Source organism: Corvus moneduloides, chromosome 4 (genome assembly GCF_009650955.1).
Source record: "Corvus moneduloides isolate bCorMon1 chromosome 4, bCorMon1.pri, whole genome shotgun sequence".
NCBI classification, from domain to species: domain Eukaryota; kingdom Metazoa; phylum Chordata; class Aves; order Passeriformes; family Corvidae; genus Corvus; species Corvus moneduloides.
Window position 1 is genome coordinate 21,928,923 of NC_045479.1, and position 18,533 is coordinate 21,947,455.

At 40.2% G+C, this 18,533-nt stretch overlaps 1 long non-coding RNA gene across 4 annotated transcripts; it reads left to right on the plus strand.

Moving 5' to 3' along the window:
* The first annotated feature begins 361 nt into the window (after positions 1-361).
* LOC116442834 lies at positions 362-17,075 on the plus strand. 4 transcript variants are annotated; one of them, XR_004239664.1, is made up of 3 exons: positions 362-442; positions 4,547-4,652; positions 11,987-17,075. It is a non-coding gene; the product is annotated as an uncharacterized LOC116442834 (long non-coding RNA). The 4 variants fall into 4 exon arrangements; XR_004239662.1 differs by having other exon boundaries at positions 369-442; positions 2,692-4,652; XR_004239663.1 differs by lacking the exon at positions 362-442 and adding an exon at positions 452-2,772.
* Positions 17,076-18,533: the final 1,458 nt, after the last annotated feature.

Sequence of the window (18,533 nt, forward strand, 5' to 3'; positions counted from 1 at the left end):
GCCCCCTGCGGGTGTCAGGGCCGCGGCTGCCCGCCCGGAGGGCCGAGGCGGAGCCGGGAGCGGCGGCCGCCGCTGCCGCTCGGCGGGTGCCAAGAGCCGTGCGCCCGCCGCCGCGCTGCCCCAGGCTGGCTCAGCGGCGGCTGCAGCGCCTGTGTGTCTGTGTCATGTCTGTGCCTGGGCGGGCGGAGGCGCGGGCCGAGGCGGGGCCAGCCCGCTCTCACGCCGCCCAGCGACAGGCGCCGAGCGCCCAACCAGTGGCGGCCGCCGCCGCGCAGCACCCGCCCGCGCAGCGGGGCGCCCCGGGCCCGCACACCTGGGCAGCGCGGAGGGGGCGCCGCCGCTGTGACAGCGGGCCCGGCCCGCGGCCGCGAGGGCAGGGCTGGCCCCGCGCGGGGACCGCGCCCGCCGCCTGCCCGGCGGTCCCGAGCGCCGCCTGGTGCGGGTAAGTGCGGGAGGGCGCGGGGCGGCCCGGCCCCGCCTCGGGCGGCGGTGGAAGATCCAACTCCGAGTGCCGGTACCGCGTCAGGAATGAATAAATATGACGGCTTTTGGCTTACATGTGGCGGAGCGTCTCCCTGCGATGTGTTCCTGCGTGCTGGCAGCTGCTGAGAGTCAAGTGATAAGCGCACATTTTGGGGTTTTGTTTGTTTGTTTGTTTTTTCCTGTGCGTATAGAGCAACCATCAACGCCTTTTTTTTTTTTTTTTTCTGGTGTTCTTTTTGTTCATAATTTTATTTTGTTAGCGGTGTAAAATGGAGTGTTGCGATATATCAGCATACTGAGAGGACTGTATGTGTGTATGGCTGTAGAGGGTGCCTGAAATTCCAAGAGGAATATGCAAGGAGAAGAGAAATTAACAAATGTGCGTACAATCCGATTTTAGAAAGGCATTGATCCATTCTTAGAATGGAAGATGAAGGAAAGTATACGTGTGCTTTGAGTAACAATGTAAATAATCAAAAGTATGAGTAATTGGGTTAGTAATCAGGACTTAACTGCTTTCTTCTTCTAGAAGGATAAGGGAATAGTTTAAGAGAAAAGTGGTGTTCTCTAGAAGATGCCATGAATGCTAATTTCTCTCATTACATCAGCTGCTGGAATGCTGTAACTCATGCAGAAGTTTCTTTATTGGGGAGAAATTATGTTTTGCAGTATACTGTACCAAGGTATTGTGAACTCTGGAACAGGTTATTCATAGGAAGATAGTATTTGACAGGCTTCATTAAGGTATTGGTTCATCAAACTTATTATTCTGCCACTCTCAGCATCCGTTTCCTGATGCTTTAGGCAAGAGGGGTATCAGATGAACTGAAGTAAATCATGATGTCGGAGGTGCCAGTGATATCACATAATTGTTACTAACTGAAAATTTTGACATATTGTGGTAACTAGGAGAGCATTTTGCAGGGAAAAAATAAAAACAAGTCTGCTTATCTGTAAAAATAATTTAGTTCTGATAGGAAGGATTTTCTGGAATAGCTGTGGTAACCTACAGATTGGTGTCTATTGTGCTCATTATTTACATGAGCAGATCAAAGCCAGAAATGAGCTATACTGAACTGATTAATTCTCTCTCCTATGTGAAGCTAAAGGATCAGCCTTCAAGTATTAATGTTCTGTTGCACTGTGGAAGGATTGTAACTGCTTTGGTGACAGTCACAATGGACGAATTTCTGGGGATGTAGGGAGGAGGAAGCAGGACTGTGTATACAGCTTCATTATTAAGAAAACCAGGTTGTCCACTGTCTGTTACTAGAATTTTCAGCAGTTCCATAGCTTCCAGCCTCATGCTATGTCTTCAAAACTACTAATTTGCCAGAGTCTGATCCTACAAAATATTGAACAATTTCTGGAGGTTCTTAATGTTCTTCTGTTTAGAGCAGGGAACTCTCAGCACCCACAAAAATTCTTAGGGTTTAAGAGCAGCATGGATTATTAGGATTATCTAATATACCACCATACATGACAAATGATGGACCTTCATACTGGAACAAAATGTCTTACTTTAAATTGCTCTGTATCTGTCAGGTTGGTGACCTACTCACAAAAGGACGACAGCTGTCCAAATCCAGAGCACCGTTTGTCAGAGGCTCTAGCTGAGAATGCTTACCACGAGGTTACAAAACCTTACAGGGACAGGAGGAGTGACTGCCTATGAAGATAGGGTTTCTCAGAAATTGTGTTTATAAGCAAGTAATATTTTTTATAGTCACAATAAAATTGCTCCATCAGTCTTTGTCCTTGAAAATCTTGATGTGGCAATTGCTTTGGACACAGAGTAAACAAACAGTGCAGAAGGATACTTATGCCAAGGACAGGTAGAAAACATTAGATGCAAATATTTGCACTTCAGATGTCATTCAACCATGAGGAAGGTTTCTCTAGAAACTGCACAGGTTCTGGAGTGAGGTGTCTATTTTCATTTTAAAGAAAACAAGCAAAAAAAACCAAAAAAAATGTAAAACCTAGAGTAATGTCAAGCACACAGATTTTTTTTTTCTTAAGTGATCATTTCATTAGGTCAAAAAAACTCAAAGCTTTAACAGTCCTACTATTTAAAAATTTTGTAAACCAGATGTTTCATTTCTTAATATAAACATGTAAATTTTGGGATTTTCTTAAAGGATTGATTTATACTGATGTAAAATTATAACATGAGTATTTGATCTCATTTTTTCCTTACTGGAACAGGAGATAAAGGCATTACAGTTCAGAACTTCAGACAAATGATGATATTTTCACTACACCAGGACATCAGTAAATAAAATAGTAGTAAGTCTGTTCATAAGACCCTACACACTTACAGATTATCTGTTTTTGATAAAAAAAACAAAATTACTTTCAATATAACCATTTTATGTGAAAGGAAGGTGTAAGGCCCACAAGTATTCAAACTTATAAAAGTGCATGAAGTTCATCTCCCATTTAACACCAATGAAGTCCTTTTTACATTCTTACAGTTGCTTCATTGTTCTAGCTGAATTCAACCACTATGAGGTCTTTTGAGAAAAAAAGACAGTGCTTTGTTCAGGAGGCGACTGAAAAGTGCATTACTACTTTAAATAGTGCATTATGTGCCAGTTGAAATAGAAGCTAAAATATTCCTGAAAACCAGGAGGTTTTTTTGTCCCCATTCCTACACACACACACTCCTGTGGCTAATCAGCATTTTAAATACCTAGTGAGGTAGATGCGGCTGTGTCACACTCAAGATATGGGATATGCATGGACTAAGCGAAGTTCTCCATTGCCTTCTTTCATGTGGAGTAGATGAAATAGCTACTTTTCATAAAATCAACCATTCAGGGTGTTCTCACGGCAAATAGAAATTCAAATCTGATTTAGCAGGCTGGATTGTGCTAACCGAGCCACAGAAGGTTGTGACTCTTTGTTTGTGAATCGCTTCTCTTCTAAATGCTAAATTGGTCAACTTGTTGATAGTATGAGAGCCTGGAGAGCAAGACCAAAAGTCTGAAGCAAGTCCTAACCCTTGAGATGCTTGTTACCATCTGCCACTGCAATGAGTACAGGACTACTGCAGAACAGGCTGCCTGGCATGTTTTGTAGTAGGAAAGGGCTTTCAGACAAGAAATGAGTGAAATTTAATCTACTCCGGAAAAGTAAATTCCTGGTTCTTGAGCATGAAGTAGAAGCTTTGTTACGTATGCTGTCCACAGTGGGCAGTAAATTAAAATTTAATGGAGATTTTCCTGTGCATGTAACAGAAAAGAAAAAAGTAAAGTCAACCAAACCTAAGCAAGATTCAAATTGCCTGGGATTATAGGAACTGGAAAAAAAATAAAGACTGGTAAACCAAATGCCTTTAAATAACCAGAAAACATCATGAAAACCTTAAACTTTCAGAATGCAAAGGAAATGTGGTTATTAATTCAGGAATCATTTTTCTTATACCAAAATAGTTTTCAGACAATGGTTTAGATTAGAAACAGTTGACATAGGTTGTTCTGTATTCATTTCATTTTCGTGTTGGTTTCTCCTAGATTTCAGTTGTATTTCTAGTTGTAAAGAGGTAAACACCCATACTAGAGGCTTGCACATTGTTATGCCTTATAACAAAGACATTGTGAAAGAAATACATTTGTTTATATTTCTGACAGAATTCTCTGTGTACTTTTCTTTCATTGTTGCCATTTACTACTTTCCATTTGTTTGGATTCAGTCATTTAGAGAAAAGTTGGGGGATTTTGCTTTTTTGGTTGGTCTTTTTTAAGGTTTAGTGATTTTAAAACAATGAAAACTAGTGAAGATATGCAGAATAAATATGATGCAACTTTAATTTTATGAAGATAATCTGACTTCAGGCTGATAGTACTTCTTTAAGTTTGTGGTCAATCTTGTATTTCTACTTACAGTAATAATTGATGACTTTTGATAATATGACATGCATAACTTAGAAAATACTTAATCTCATAGGATTTTTTTACACAAAGGAATCTTAACACCTATGCTATTTGCAGCAAAATTTTGGATAATTTACAGTACCATATAATTTGTTTTGTATTAACATCTATCATTGTCTTTACAGAATCATCTGGGAAAGAAAAGCAGCACTGGACAAACTTTAAAATAATTTTAAGTTTCACTGGCTAGGAGCGGGAAACTGACCCAGGCACTCTTAAGCCTAAATCAAGGTATGTCAAAGTCAGTGGAGCAGCTGCATAGATTTCAGTGCAATTCAAGCTGAACTATCCTTTATGTCCTAGTCTATATTCTGGGGAAACATACACACACACACAGTTTTATGAGGTTCTGTTTTAATAATTGTTTCTATTGGCACCTCACTGCCAAGCAAACAGTGGATATAGTGTCTCTTTCTTATTACTGTGTTTCCTTTGTTACACTTGGCCATTTATTGCCCTGCAGTGTGAATGCTGAGACTATGAAAAGCCTTAACTGAATTGTAGATCTGTATAATTAATATCTGCCAGCCTTTCTAGAAATATTAAAGCACAGGATGTATTATCCCTCCAGTCTTAGCCTTACACATTTAGATTTTAATTCATCTAAGGACACTTTTCACTATCTGGTGAAAAAGAGGATATTCTGCCTAATCGCAAGAAGACTTTTTTTTCCATTAGCAGTATCTGTTTTATACATGGAAGGTTTAATTGTTTCCAGGATGGCTCCATTACCTCCTGAAAGTGTTACCAATACAGGCCTCCCCAGAGCCAGGATGCTAATTAGAAAGAAACCTGACCATACAGAAGTTTGAAGAGTGGTGTCTTTTTTTTAAGAGAGCAGGAAGGCTCATTCCCTCACTGACAGCATTGACAGTGTTTTTTCCAGAATGTAGGAATAACTGCCAGTTATGTGAACTCAGAGAATACCTGTGAGAAATGAATTATTCCCACTGTGGAACAGCCTCTTCAGACAACCACCAACAGTGAGCCTAATAATGATTATGTAAGCAATGTTAAGATGTCCATTCAAGTTCTGTTCACTTCAAGGAATGTCCTTTATGACCAACACTGTGTGTCAGCTCCTATGTCCCTGACTCCGTGGGTTAGGCATGTTTGGAGGTTGCCTTATGAATGCTTGGATTGCTTCTTTAGGTACCCAGGTGTCAGTAGTAACACATCTGGCGTTTGTCGCATTTACACTGGTTTGATGATAAAGCTGTTTTAAGTCTGACCAAAAAATAAATCTATACAGGACTAAAGACTTAAGTGTAAATATAAAATGTAAACAACATTAAAATAGATGGCTGAATAATAAAAACATAGATCCTGTAACAAGTTAAAGCATGATATCAAGACTTGTTAAAATAATTTGAAGTTTTGTATTGATGGTCATGCCTTTGGAATCTGTATGAAAAAGTACCTGGATTAAAAACAGGTACTGTGGGAAAAGAAATGACCCCAAACTTATTTATAAGGATCACTGCCTAATGCATCAAACAGGGAAGGTTTTGGCCAAAAATAAAAGACAATAATTATCAGTCAAATCCTAGAAGTTCCATATTTTTCCCAATGAAGGTTGTGTTTTAAATATTTTCTAGGAGGATTTCTCTAGAAAGCCGAAGCGCATTATAGCTGCTACTTTCCAGTGAAGGGAGAGTAAAATAAACCCCAGATCCTGACTAGTGACTCAGGCTTATTTGCATTTTGGCCACTGCAACAGGAAGAATGTCCAATATGAAAGTTTTCTGGCAGTTTAACAAAATTGACAGAAGAAAGTCCACTTTCTTGTCCTTGTGAGACAAAATCACAATGGAAATGTATGCACATGCTTCTGAATATAAACAGGGCGCGTAGTCTGAACAGCGAACATGAACTCGTTTAGTGGCCACAGGTGGTTGTGTATCTTAGAAATGTACTGTGAAAAAACAAAAATGTTCTTTTGCTAGGGATGAGGTGTGACTGTGAGCTGCATCCCGCTCTCTGCCCAGGACTGTCAGTGCTAAAGAAAGTTTCTGTGTTCTTGCTGACATTTCAGAAGTTGTGAGCTATGATCTGGACTTGCTCCATTGGCAAAAGAATAGGACAGGTCACCCCATCTCAGCAGTGAAACTGTCAGTAACAAGGATAATCCTCCTCAGTCTCAACAGCAGTTACAGGGAAGTTGATGCTAAGGTCAGGCAACAAGGCAAGACCAATACCAGTGCCAATGAACCTGTCAACATTAAACACCTCTTTTTCAGAGTAGTACTTTAACACTTCAATATTCTGTGATTCAGACTGTGTCTTGACATGGTAGGGGGTTTTCCGTTGATTTGGGTGAAGCTAAAGCTGTCAGACATAGTAGAGGCCAAGCAGACAAGGCCAGGAAAAGGACAGACCTTCAGAGTCTGAAGGTGACATTGAAGGAATCCAGTCTCAGACGCAAAAAATGCCCAACAAATTCAGAAGACATTTTACACTCTGTATGTGTACTTGTATTTCTGAACTTGGCAGCCCCACAGCTGCTAGCATTGCTGCTTCCTCTAAAATTGCAGTCTCTATCAGATTGTGTACTGAGGAAAGGAATAAGCTTTTACTTACACCATGGATGGTGTCAGAATTCACGGTTCCTGCATCACCTGAAAGAAATTACCAGACCAAGCAAAGTTTCCAGTGAAATCAGCACACATTTTAGTCAGTTAAGGGAAGAGTTAAACAACACTTTTCCAACCAACATACAAGAGCTCAATGCTGGAATCAAAAAACTATCCTGGCACTGTGTCCTTTGCTCATTTTGAAAATATTTCCAGGTGTGCTACTTTATTGTTTGTATGTCAGCTTGACATTACAACAGTTCCAATGAGAGGTTATAACTTGAGAGGTTTCTCCGATACCAGACTTGATGCCAATGGCCTTTTGAAACTTTTGTCCACCTTCTTTCACTCAGCATAACCAGGTGCAAAATAGATGCAGCCAAGACAAGTGATCATCAGCAGGAGGAACTGTATTTCCTTACCTTCTCCCAAATCTAGGTGAGAAAGGAGCCTCTCCTTGGGAGACGCATTTATACCAAGTACAGTGATAGCTTTGCTAGGGCAATCACTCAGCTTCATTATTACCCCATTTTTATCAATTACCTCATTGAAAGGAAGGATTAGTGCAAGTCCTCTTTCAGCACTATAATCTGTGATAAGTTTGAGAGGTGTTGGGACATTTACTACTGGGTGATTGGCAGCTGGAGCCTCAGAACTAGTGATGGTTTATAAATCTTTTCAGAATTCTGCTAGGGAACAATGATACCAGTCTGGGAGCATAAAAAAAAAAAAAAAAAAAGAAAAGGATTTTACTTAACTGAGCCTTTAAAAATCTGTATGTGCTTAGTAGAGAGTTGATAAAAGGGAACAGCTGCATCCTTAAAGAATCTATACCCATAAAGTAAGCTCAGACCTCTGCTTCTTTCTTGACTAATGCAGCAGCTAAGAAAGCTCACTCTCCTTGGAATCATTACCAGGCTTTACATCTGCTGATCCCTGACAGCAAATGATTTTTAAAAAATATTCTTTTCTCTTCACCACTGCAAGAGCAAAACTGAGTTTTTCTAAACTGGTTACCTCTCTCTAATCAAGCCCAGGTAGGGATGGATACTGGAATTAACAATGGTGAGTTTATTTCTTCAATAGGAGACAGAAAGAGAACAAAAGAGATTTGATGGGGTGTTGGGATACAAGATGAAAAGCAGGATTGTCTGGGTGAAGAAATCAGATGTTGCTAAGATAGGATACCTAAGAGTGCTGTGAAGTTGGCACCTGATCTTTTTGCATATCAAATAGAGTAAGGGTCTGGTAGAAATCATTCTGTCATCATGTAATTAATAATTGTGTTATAATCTGAAAAAGGGGTATCAAAATCTCTTTGCATGTGAGAACTTAGTTGTCATTTCCTAATTTTGTATACTTGAGTTTTCAACCACAGCAATGTTCTATTAATGTAGCTTTGATGGGAAAGGCTGGATATTACACAAGAGGAATGGAGAAGATAGAGTCTCAATAAAGATTTTGTTGTTTCAAGCCTTGTACTGACTGCATTGCTCACAAGTGCCTATATGAACAGGAAGCTTTTTTTCATAGTTTCTTTCTAATGATGGCATCTATGAAAAAAAACCCCAAAACCTACTAATAGGCACAAGTAAAAGTCAGATGCCAAGATATCATTGAAGGTCTCAGAATATTATGATAGTCCAAACTGTTCATATTTGTCGTAGGCTACAGTTAGAATATAATTCTGCCATCAGATTTGGGGTTTGATCCCTGAAATAATACAACAGATATTCTCCCTTCTAAGCATTTTTTAAGAAACTAGGCCATTAATAAATGACATTTTGTGAAAAATATTTTGACAGCATTGCTGTAACAGGGCATTGGCAGAAAGACAATCCTATCCACCAGCATTCACATGGTAAAGGCTTAGATGCAAGTGACACCTGCGTGACAAATTGGCTGCTATAAGACACAGCTGTTACTGCTTGACTTCCATCCATCTGCCCCATTACCTCAGTAGATCAGTTGCTATATGTGCTAGTAATCAGGTGCACACAATGATTAATTTGATAATCTTTGTGCTGTTGAGCAGATTTAGGCTCAGAACAAAGAAAGGTGTGGCCTACCTTTCCTGCAGTAACTGATAGCAGAATGTCCATAACACACAATCACAAGAACCATTTAGGCTGGAGAAACCTCTAAATAACTAACTTTAGGTGACAAAATGTGAAATCCAGCAGAGGAACAAGCAGAGAATACTGTCTTAAGACATTAGAAGGCTGATTTTAAAGAGCAATTACACCAGCTGAATTAATATTATGTTCCAGTTGATTTTCTAGACCTGCGTTCCTTCTGCTAGGAGAGGAGGCAGCCTCTCGGAAAATACTAATTTTGAGTTTCCTCTGCTGCAAAGAGTAGCCTCAGAAGAAGGACATGCTTGAAGGTGTTTGTCACAAAATGTTTAGGTTGGCCGGAGAGCTTGAGACATCACAAATATGCCTCAGATATGCAGTGCAATGGAGTTTCAGCATAGTGTACATCTCTGATAGAACTGATGCTTAACGTGCTACTTCAAAGGCATCCTTTGAAGAAAATTTCATTAGACCCAGTCTCCAGCTTGTGCACAGGGCAGCTGTGCTGTTCCACACCAAGTCTAGTGAGAAAATTACTCTTTCTATGCTAGAATCTCTACATATATTGCACTGATCAACCTTCCTTGAATGACAGGATTGTACAACAAAGTCAGTATCCCCACAACTCTGTACTTGCCGTTAATTTTGATGCAAACATGTTGATACTTTTCACTTTTTTTCCCTCCCTTACGTTTGTAAGCCCAGGGTCACCAGCCTTTCTCTGGAGACTGAAGAAGCTTGTCTCAAAACATTGTGTCGATTTGTTAGGGCTGCTCACTCTAGGAGTCTGAAAGCGATATGCTTTCCATTACGCGTGTGTCATTTCACCAGGGACAGAAATATATGGATGAAGTAGGAAGAGCAAATGCAGGAGGACAAGTAGTTAGTAGAAATTACTAAACTCCAATACTAAAAATATCCTGTCCCCACCAGTTTAAATTCACACCTACTCCTCTGAGTAGGTAAGAGAAAAAAGAAAATTTCCATCTGTAGCTTTTGAAACTTCATTGGTCTCCTGATCACTGAGCACCAGATCTTCAGCTGGCAGTGCGGAAACTTTACCACATTTCTGAAGGATCCATTCTTCAACACCAGACTGCCAACTTGAGTGTCAGAATTCGAAATGACTCTCAGCAGTACTTCAGGGCAAAAAACAAGTGCCTGGGGATCTCACACGATATTGTCAGCCTGAGAAGGCTAAGCTGGGTAGTAGAATAAAGCAGTTTGCAGTTGGGTAGAATGTACAATTCATTCCTTAGCCTCTTCCTGTAGCTACTCTGACTCTTCCCAGCTCTGCCTTTGGTAGTGCTGCTCAGACCTATTGCTTTCCTGAGACTTAGACACGAGTTCCTAATGCAGCAAATCAGCAGTACATTGGCTGTTTAAAACTGCTGGATGACAGTCTCAAAGCAAACCAGACACCAGAAATAGCATTGCAGTGTAGACTTGGACTGGGCAGTGAGCAAAGAGGACTGAATCAAAGAGCTGCATCATGCACTTAGAAAGTTTAGGTGAAATGAACACCATGGTACACCAGGCTGGAATGTAGTTGCTGGAAATGTCGGCACAAAGGTCTTTTTGATTATTTAAGGCTGTTAATGAGAAAAATTACGTAGCTTCTAATTGGCATCCATGTTAAAAGCTGTGCCCCAAACAAATGGAAATCAGAATTCTGAACAGGCTGTATAAAATAAGTCCCAATGAAGAGAACTCAGAGGAGAGGAACTTGCAAGTGAATTTTACCAGTCACTACAAATGATCTCAAATAGATTCTTTATACTTAAATACTTTTGTGATGTCAAGCTGCAAGAGCTCAGAAATTTTCCAGAGCTTGTTGCAAATGCTGTGACTCGGCAGAGGTCTGACTCTTTGGGACAAGACCAAAGATCCCATCTCTAGCCTCAGTGAGTCACCAAAGGCTATGGGTGCTGAGACCTAAACTCTGGAAAAGCTATACAGATATGCTGAGCACTGCATATTGTCAGTTTTCACAGGGAAATCAAGAAGGCTTTTAAAGGATTATGTAAACCTTTGCAGCAGAGCAGCACCATGTGTGGACCAGGTGAGGTATACCAGGGCCATGGAAAACCAGCTGTGATTGCAGCTATCACCACTGAGAGAACAGTCAGGATGAACAGAATTAAACAGTCTGAAACAATTATCACATAAGAAATTGTTCCAGAGGGAATCAAAGGGTGCAGTAGTAAAAAAGAACTAGTTAGGTGGAATCTACTACTGCTATTATGAAAACACTGATTTGGGAAATAAATTCTTAGGTAGTAACCTGTATATGATACAGAGGTAATTTTCCTGTTGACACATTTTCTTCAGAGGGGAAGTTTTGTACTTTTCTACTTAGAGGAATCCCTTTCCTAAATTTCTCATCTATTCATATATTTCCAGATTCCCTTGACTTTTTAAAAAGCAGTTATTCATGGCTGCAAGTGCAAACATCTGGGCAGTGGGAGGGAGTAAAAGGTAGCCAGAATAAAGAACAATTGTGTCAAGCACAGACAAATCACTGAAGAACTTTGCTGCTTATTGCTTGATTTCTTTTTTTTTTTTTTTTTTCCTTTTATGGCTTGCGTTGGTGGGATTTAGTCTAAAAGCTAACTCATTGTTAATGCTGGTTCTCATCTGGGAATAGACACATTTAAATGCTCATACTGTTGTAGGCACTGAAATTTAGCAAGCCTTTTTTTAACACTGCTATTCTATAAAAAGCATAGGGAATGCCCATAAGAGGATTTTTTCCTTTAGCAAAATGACACAACCTGATTGGAACATTACATAATCTTAATATGCCTTTGGTATCTTTGGTATCTAACACAGAACTCAACCCCTAAGGTGCTGGTAATAACAGCATGCTGGAAAATGTAAAACTGCCAGTCTGGTGACTTTTTCATTGTTTGCCCAGAACTGATGGCAATTGCTACATGAGAAGAAACACATGAGAGGAAAAGAAGGATGGCTGCCAACAGTAAAAGTCACTGTTGCTCTTTCCTCTACGACTGTGACAAGAAGCCAATGCTCCAGCCATAAGCAGGGACAGGTTGGTGGAGGATTAAGGAGCAGTGACAGATACCTGGACTCTGGAGGAGGTTGAGAATATCTGAGCAAGATGATGGTCCTTGAATGCAGATCTCCAAAATGGAATGAAAATAAGTATTAAGAACACATGGGGGAGGGGGGGGGAAAGGAGGGGGTGGAGAGAGGAATATATCAGGAAGAAGAAATTGCATCATGGTAAAAGAAAATGTGGAGGTGAACAATGGAGCCAGAGACCTATGAAAAAATAAATGCAAAGAATGAAGGAAGAATGTTCTTTGATGTTTCAGAGAACTGAAGGAAGTAATTAGGATGAAATCTAGGGGAAAATCACAGAGAATAAACATGGAAGGCTACAAAGATCATTGCAGCTCACAGCTTTCCCAGTGTGCTGAATGACTAACCCAACAATCTCATCCAACTTGTGAAATATTCAAAATACCATTAGTTAATTTTGTAACCTCCTCCCGGGAAATGCAGTACACTTTTTATACCACTAAAGGTGTGTCTCACAAGCGGAAGTAGTGATTCATTTGACAAGTTATTAACTATTGAGCCCAACTGTCCCATCAGTAACCAACTTGAATAGGAAGACCAGTAAATGTGATGACAGCGGAACATTAGTGAGTAAAATAGTGATCATTCTGTAGAGGTTAAATGGGAATGGCAAAACAGCTATGCTGGCTCTTGCCCACTCTGAGCTTGTGCAGTAAGTGGTCAGTCAGTCTCCAAATGTTACATACAAGAGTGAAGTCAAGATAAAAGATCTAAGCCTATCCCTGATCTGATTGCTTATGAAAAGGAGAGGACATTTTATGTATATTGTCTCTGAGTATGAATGAACTCAGAATGTAAGCAGGGACTGATATATTTGATTTATAAACACAGTATAGAAAACAATCCCCAATTTCTTAGAGCTCTTGGTGTCTTGCAAGGACTCCTATCCCTTTTAGTATCCAATATGAATTATATTCAAAGTAAATTCCTCTGTTAAATGTCAGCAAATCCAATAAATGAATTAACATCTTATCTAAGCAGATTGTTCCAAGTGATTTTACAACGGTTAGTACATTTTATATGCAGCAAAAGTCTTTAGTAATATCTGTTTTTCCTGGTTTCCTGTTAATTTGGCAAGGACTGACACACCAGGCTTCATCACAGACCAAGACTGTGTCAGGCAGGATGAACTCCTGATGAACATTGACCACTGAGACTAATAATACCTAGTTATGCCAAATGTTTCTCCTGTGTGGGCACTCACAATTCTCCTCAAAGCAGACAATGAGAATATTTGCAGCAGCTTTTGTCTCCTTGTAAACTGATGAAGCCCCCACCAAAATGCAAACAAAAATGCTGCTTTAGACATACCACCGAGGTCTCATGCTTTCTGCTTCCAGCTTTAACAGAAAGATTGGAAAAAAACCCCCAACCACATCAATGACCAAAACAACCAACTCACCTAAACAAACTAACTCAGGGTAAGAACTCAGGCTCAGCTATTGTGGGCTGGAATTCTTTTTCTCAGAACTTTATCCCAAATATTCAAAGTCTAACAGTCCATGTCTGCCTCCAGCAGGCAGCAGGAGATTCTGGCAGATTTAGTTATTCTATGAGTCTGGGGCAGCAAGAGGTTCCTGCTCATTTGTCAAGTACAATTTGAGGTACAAGTAAGATTTTTGTGTTATGAAGGTTTCACAGCCCCTTTTTGCAGAATGCATTGCAGATGAAATATTTGAGTTAGCAAAAGAATAATGCAGAGCTTGCAATGCAAAATTAGACCAGATAAAATTGTAGAGAGAGCATTTTTAAGAGAAAGATAAGTAAATGTCACATTAGGGTTAGAGTCCTCAGGAAGTTAGAAGTGAAATTCCGTGGCTTCAAGGGTCTTTGGAAAATGGCAGCTTTATTCCTTGGAGGATGCGGTAACGAACCGGCTGGTAGGGAGGGGTGATGCTAGATGCTGCAACATTTGCATTGAGGTAGGAGAGAAGCAGGTGAAGTTAAAGGGAATTTGCTTCAGTCTAATAGGCAGCTAAAGGAAAATTACTTTAGAGAATAAAAGCCTAAGAAGAAAAAAATACAGTGGCCCAGCATACTGGAAACTGGGGATGAATGTAGAGCTCTATTTTCTCTCAAAGACAGACACAATTTTCTCTTATTGACAATTTTATTGTTGTTGCCCATCCCCAAGACACAGGAGGATCATGGCTCTGGAATCTCACAGAGTTACAGCCAGACAACCATTTCCCCAGAAAGTGACAGAGAAGAAAGTTTTATAGCACTGGTGAGGGGGTTTCTGAAAGAAAAAAAAAACTGCCTTGAAGATGTTGTACACAATCATGTAAAGTTTCAAGCTGGAATTGACATAAATCTCACATGGAGAAAGAAGGATGACAGAGCTGCTGTGGGACTTGCAGCCAGCAGTAGACCACCCCATGAAGACTGTTTTTCACTTACACATTAACTTCACAATATGCAGTTTTCATTCCTGTTGATGTTGATGCATGCTTTGGTTTCTAGCAGCTGCCTATGCACAGTACATATTGTGGTAGAGGAATAATGAATCAGACAATGCTTTCTCATGAGACTAAGCTAAGCAAAATGCCTGTCTGGTGGCAGCCAGCTTCTTTACTAATAAAAAATTCAAACCATTACATCTCCTTCACTCTAGGGCTGGCTCCAACACCCAGTCAGCCTCTTCCTTACAGAAAGATGACAGTTAGACCAATTTTAAAGCATACAAATCTCCTCATCTTGTCTGCATCTTTCCCAAAAGAAGCAGAACTGAGCTTAAAAAACCAAAACAATAAAACCTAAACCCATAGTTTTAAGAGGAACTTGTCCCCAGGCAGGTACCTGATAAAGCAGTGTTTTAAACCACTTCTTCCTGGCATTCTTTTCACCTATTACTCTTGACGTGTAAATCAGCTCTCAGGAGCACTGTAATCCCCTAAACAACAATATCAAGTCCTGACCTATCTATCTGACAAACACAACTGAAGGGACAGCTGAGAACATGCTTGGTTGAGGTAGAAGCAGCAATACTGAAAGCATTCATTGCCTTAGCAACTAGGACAACCTCTTCTTTAATTAGCACATCATGGTCTGAACTTTGCTAATAGAACCTGCCTACACTGCATGCTAACTATAGGTTAGGTAATCTCGCGCTTGCCAACACAGGCAGCCTACCACGCTTCTGCTTCCTGACATTCTCCACATGAGCACTCTGTTCTCAGGTCCCACATCTGCAGGCAGGCTGTGGGTGGTGTTAATGAATGATACATCCTTGTGGTTTCTCACCCTGGACTCATGATCTCCTATCCCATCACATATTTGTCTGGGCTGGCAGGCACAGGGTGCTGTGGAACAGCTTCTGTGTGCTCTCGTAGGATTTGGGAGGTTACTGTCTATGACAAAGGAATTATTTCCCGGCATTAGCTTAGCAGATATGGTAGAGAAATAAGAGAGCTACCTCACTGCCCAAGCAACCCTCCTTGGCCTGTCCTCCCTGTTTACTCTCCCTGCCACCCTCTTCCAGAGCTTCTTCACCAGTGGCATTTCTGATGACTACATGAAATCACTAAGATCCAATAGCACCAGCAATTGCAGAATACACTCTTCTAGAAGGTGTGCCACATAGGTTTGTAGCGCAGTTATTCTCTGTTCCTGCCCCAAAATTGCAGGGGAAAAAACTTATTAAAAACCCGATTAAGAAAAAATCAGATATCTGGATGAAAACAAGCTTTGAGGGAAAAAAACCCCTTAGGGTTTACAAAATCATTGTCTTAGCTCTAACTACAGCTCATTGAAATTTATATCAGCATAGCAATAGCACTAAGTTTAGAGCAGAAAGTAAAACTGGTCTGAGGTAACACTGCTCGAATATTCTGGGCTGAATTCTGTACTGCCCCTGGTATTGGAGATGTAGGGTCCAAAGCTAGCATGGGTATGTCTATAGGAAATCCTACCAATTCAGTGGAACAAATCGTGCTCTTAGACATCAGGTCTCACTAAGTGGGAGAAATAGGGCATTCAAAAGAGGAGAAAACTAAATTTTGATTGTTTTAAAAGCTTTATTTAATAGCACTATGAACTAAGGCAGCAAACTCTTACATTTTTTCTCCTGTTATATTGAATTAAGCCCGGGAATTAAGGAAAGAACACAAGATCACATGCTAGGTTTGGAATGTGTGCTCAGCAAAACAGTGAATGACACTGTGACTACTTGTGGGATCACTTTCAGGATGCTTTCACCTACGGTTTCTGTAGACCTGCATGACAATTCCTAATTACAATATTTACATGTTAGAAATGCTGAAGGAGAGGGTTTCACAATGAACTGGGGATGATTTCTGTAGATATTTGTTTAGGGTTTGGTGGGGTTTGTTTTGTTTGTTTTTAGTGTTGAACAAGATGAGCAGAAAGAGAAAGCTGCTGCTGTCCTACAAGAGTAGAGATACCTATTCAAGATAGCAGCTATTCCTTGTAAATGTACAATCTTGGAAGCAAGAAATTGCAACTCAAAATCTCGGAGTAAATTCTCCGAGTGCACATGCATACCATACAGTATCAAGCACACATAGAAAATACCAAGCTTACATTCTCAAATGTGGCTAATACTTAGAGTACTGGCAACAAGATGCTTTTCTTCTATTCTTGAAAATGTCAGATTTTAGCAAATCATTGCCCCAACAGAACCAGAGATTCAGAGAAGTACTGTGATCAAAGACACACGCCATGCTTCTGAGGAGGAATTCAGGAAATGCAAGTTCAGCTGGTATAAAGAGCTATCACCTCTTTGCTCTGGTTATGTGCATCTTTAAATTAGCCATTAGATAATTCTGCCACTTCACTGAACTTTCTGCATTGAAGATATTTATTCTTCCTTGTCCAGGAGGATTGGCTTTATTGGTAGTTATGGAAATAAAAGAGATAATAAAGCTCCCATGCAAATCTTATGTTTTGTGTATTTTCTTATTTGACTATAAAAGTGATATTCCCAAAGGTGTGGAGTCAGGGATGTTTTAAAACTGCTGATGAGCATCACCCGTTGCTATCTTAATTAAATACTAGTGATTTACCCATTACAAAAGACTTTGTTCCATTACAAAATCCTTTCCTAGTGTATGGAGGCATAAAAAATAAGTGCAATATCAACTGCATCTTCTATAGATAAGAAATAGTGAAGTTGACTTCCTCTCGTGAAGTATTTTGAGATCTACTCATGAAATGTGCAGTAGGGGCAGGTGATTTCATTATTACTCTAAAAGCCTCTTGCTCTTCTCTGCACTGGCAGATACTCTCTCAAGCAATTAAGATATGGGATGCTATCAATTCAGAGTACTCTTTCCTTTAGCTGAAATAGTGATACCTTGGAAATCACATAATAAAATTGCTTTTCAAATGAAATCTGACATACTTGAGCACTGCCATTTGTTTTTATGCACTGATCCCTCCACCTATGGAGAGATCTTGCTGACAGTTCCTGCTGCACTCCTGCCCCAGGATAGTGATGATGATACTGCATTAAACATCTCCTTGGAAGCCAGCAAGCCTTTATTGCTTCTGTAAACATCTCTGGCAAGCAGAGCATCCTCTTTTCTTCCTGTGCAATGGAACCATGGGGAAGCAAGAATGAAAGCGAGAATCCCTTGGTCCATTAAAACCTGGAATTTCAGCAATATTTTACCTTCCGGGATTATTTGCTTCTGGAACAGGAGAGCCTTCCCACGTGGTGATGACTGGTGGGACAGTAGAAGAAAGGCAACAGATATTTGCTGTGATGTTTTTCTTTTCACTGTGTCAGTTGTGGAAAGATAGGCAGGAGAGGGTTTTCAGAGCTCACCTTATTCTCCATGTCTCTCTTATACTTTCAGAAAAATCTGCAAGGTGTCGGCGTCCCAGGCCTGGGGAATTTTGGGTCACTAATGCCCACATTAGGGTGCTCGAGAAGATTCAGAAGAGAATTTTATTGTGTTTGTTTGCCAGAGCACGCAGGGGGAAAAAAAGTCAAAACCAGAAAGGGGTTTCGATTAAAAGTGTTTTTAAAACTGTAAACTTAAGCATGAGAACTCCTGTCAGCAATTTTCTTTTGCACATAAAGAATGGGCTAAACCAGGGAACTTCCAGTAAGTTTCCTGGATAGTGGGCAGATCACATGTGTGTTAAAGGTTTTCCTTTACCTCAGAGAGCTGGAGCCTGATTTCCTGGAGAAAGACCACTCTGCATTCAATTCTGATTTACCATCAAAATAAACCATACTGTAATGACAATGTATCGTATGGGGAAAAACTGGTGAGAAATGCTAAATTACTCATGTCAGTGCTGTAATTTGTTGACATGCTTAAAACTCATCCCTGAAATGGATTCCTTGGAGTGAAGAACTAGCTGTACAATGACAACAACTCTTTCCAGAA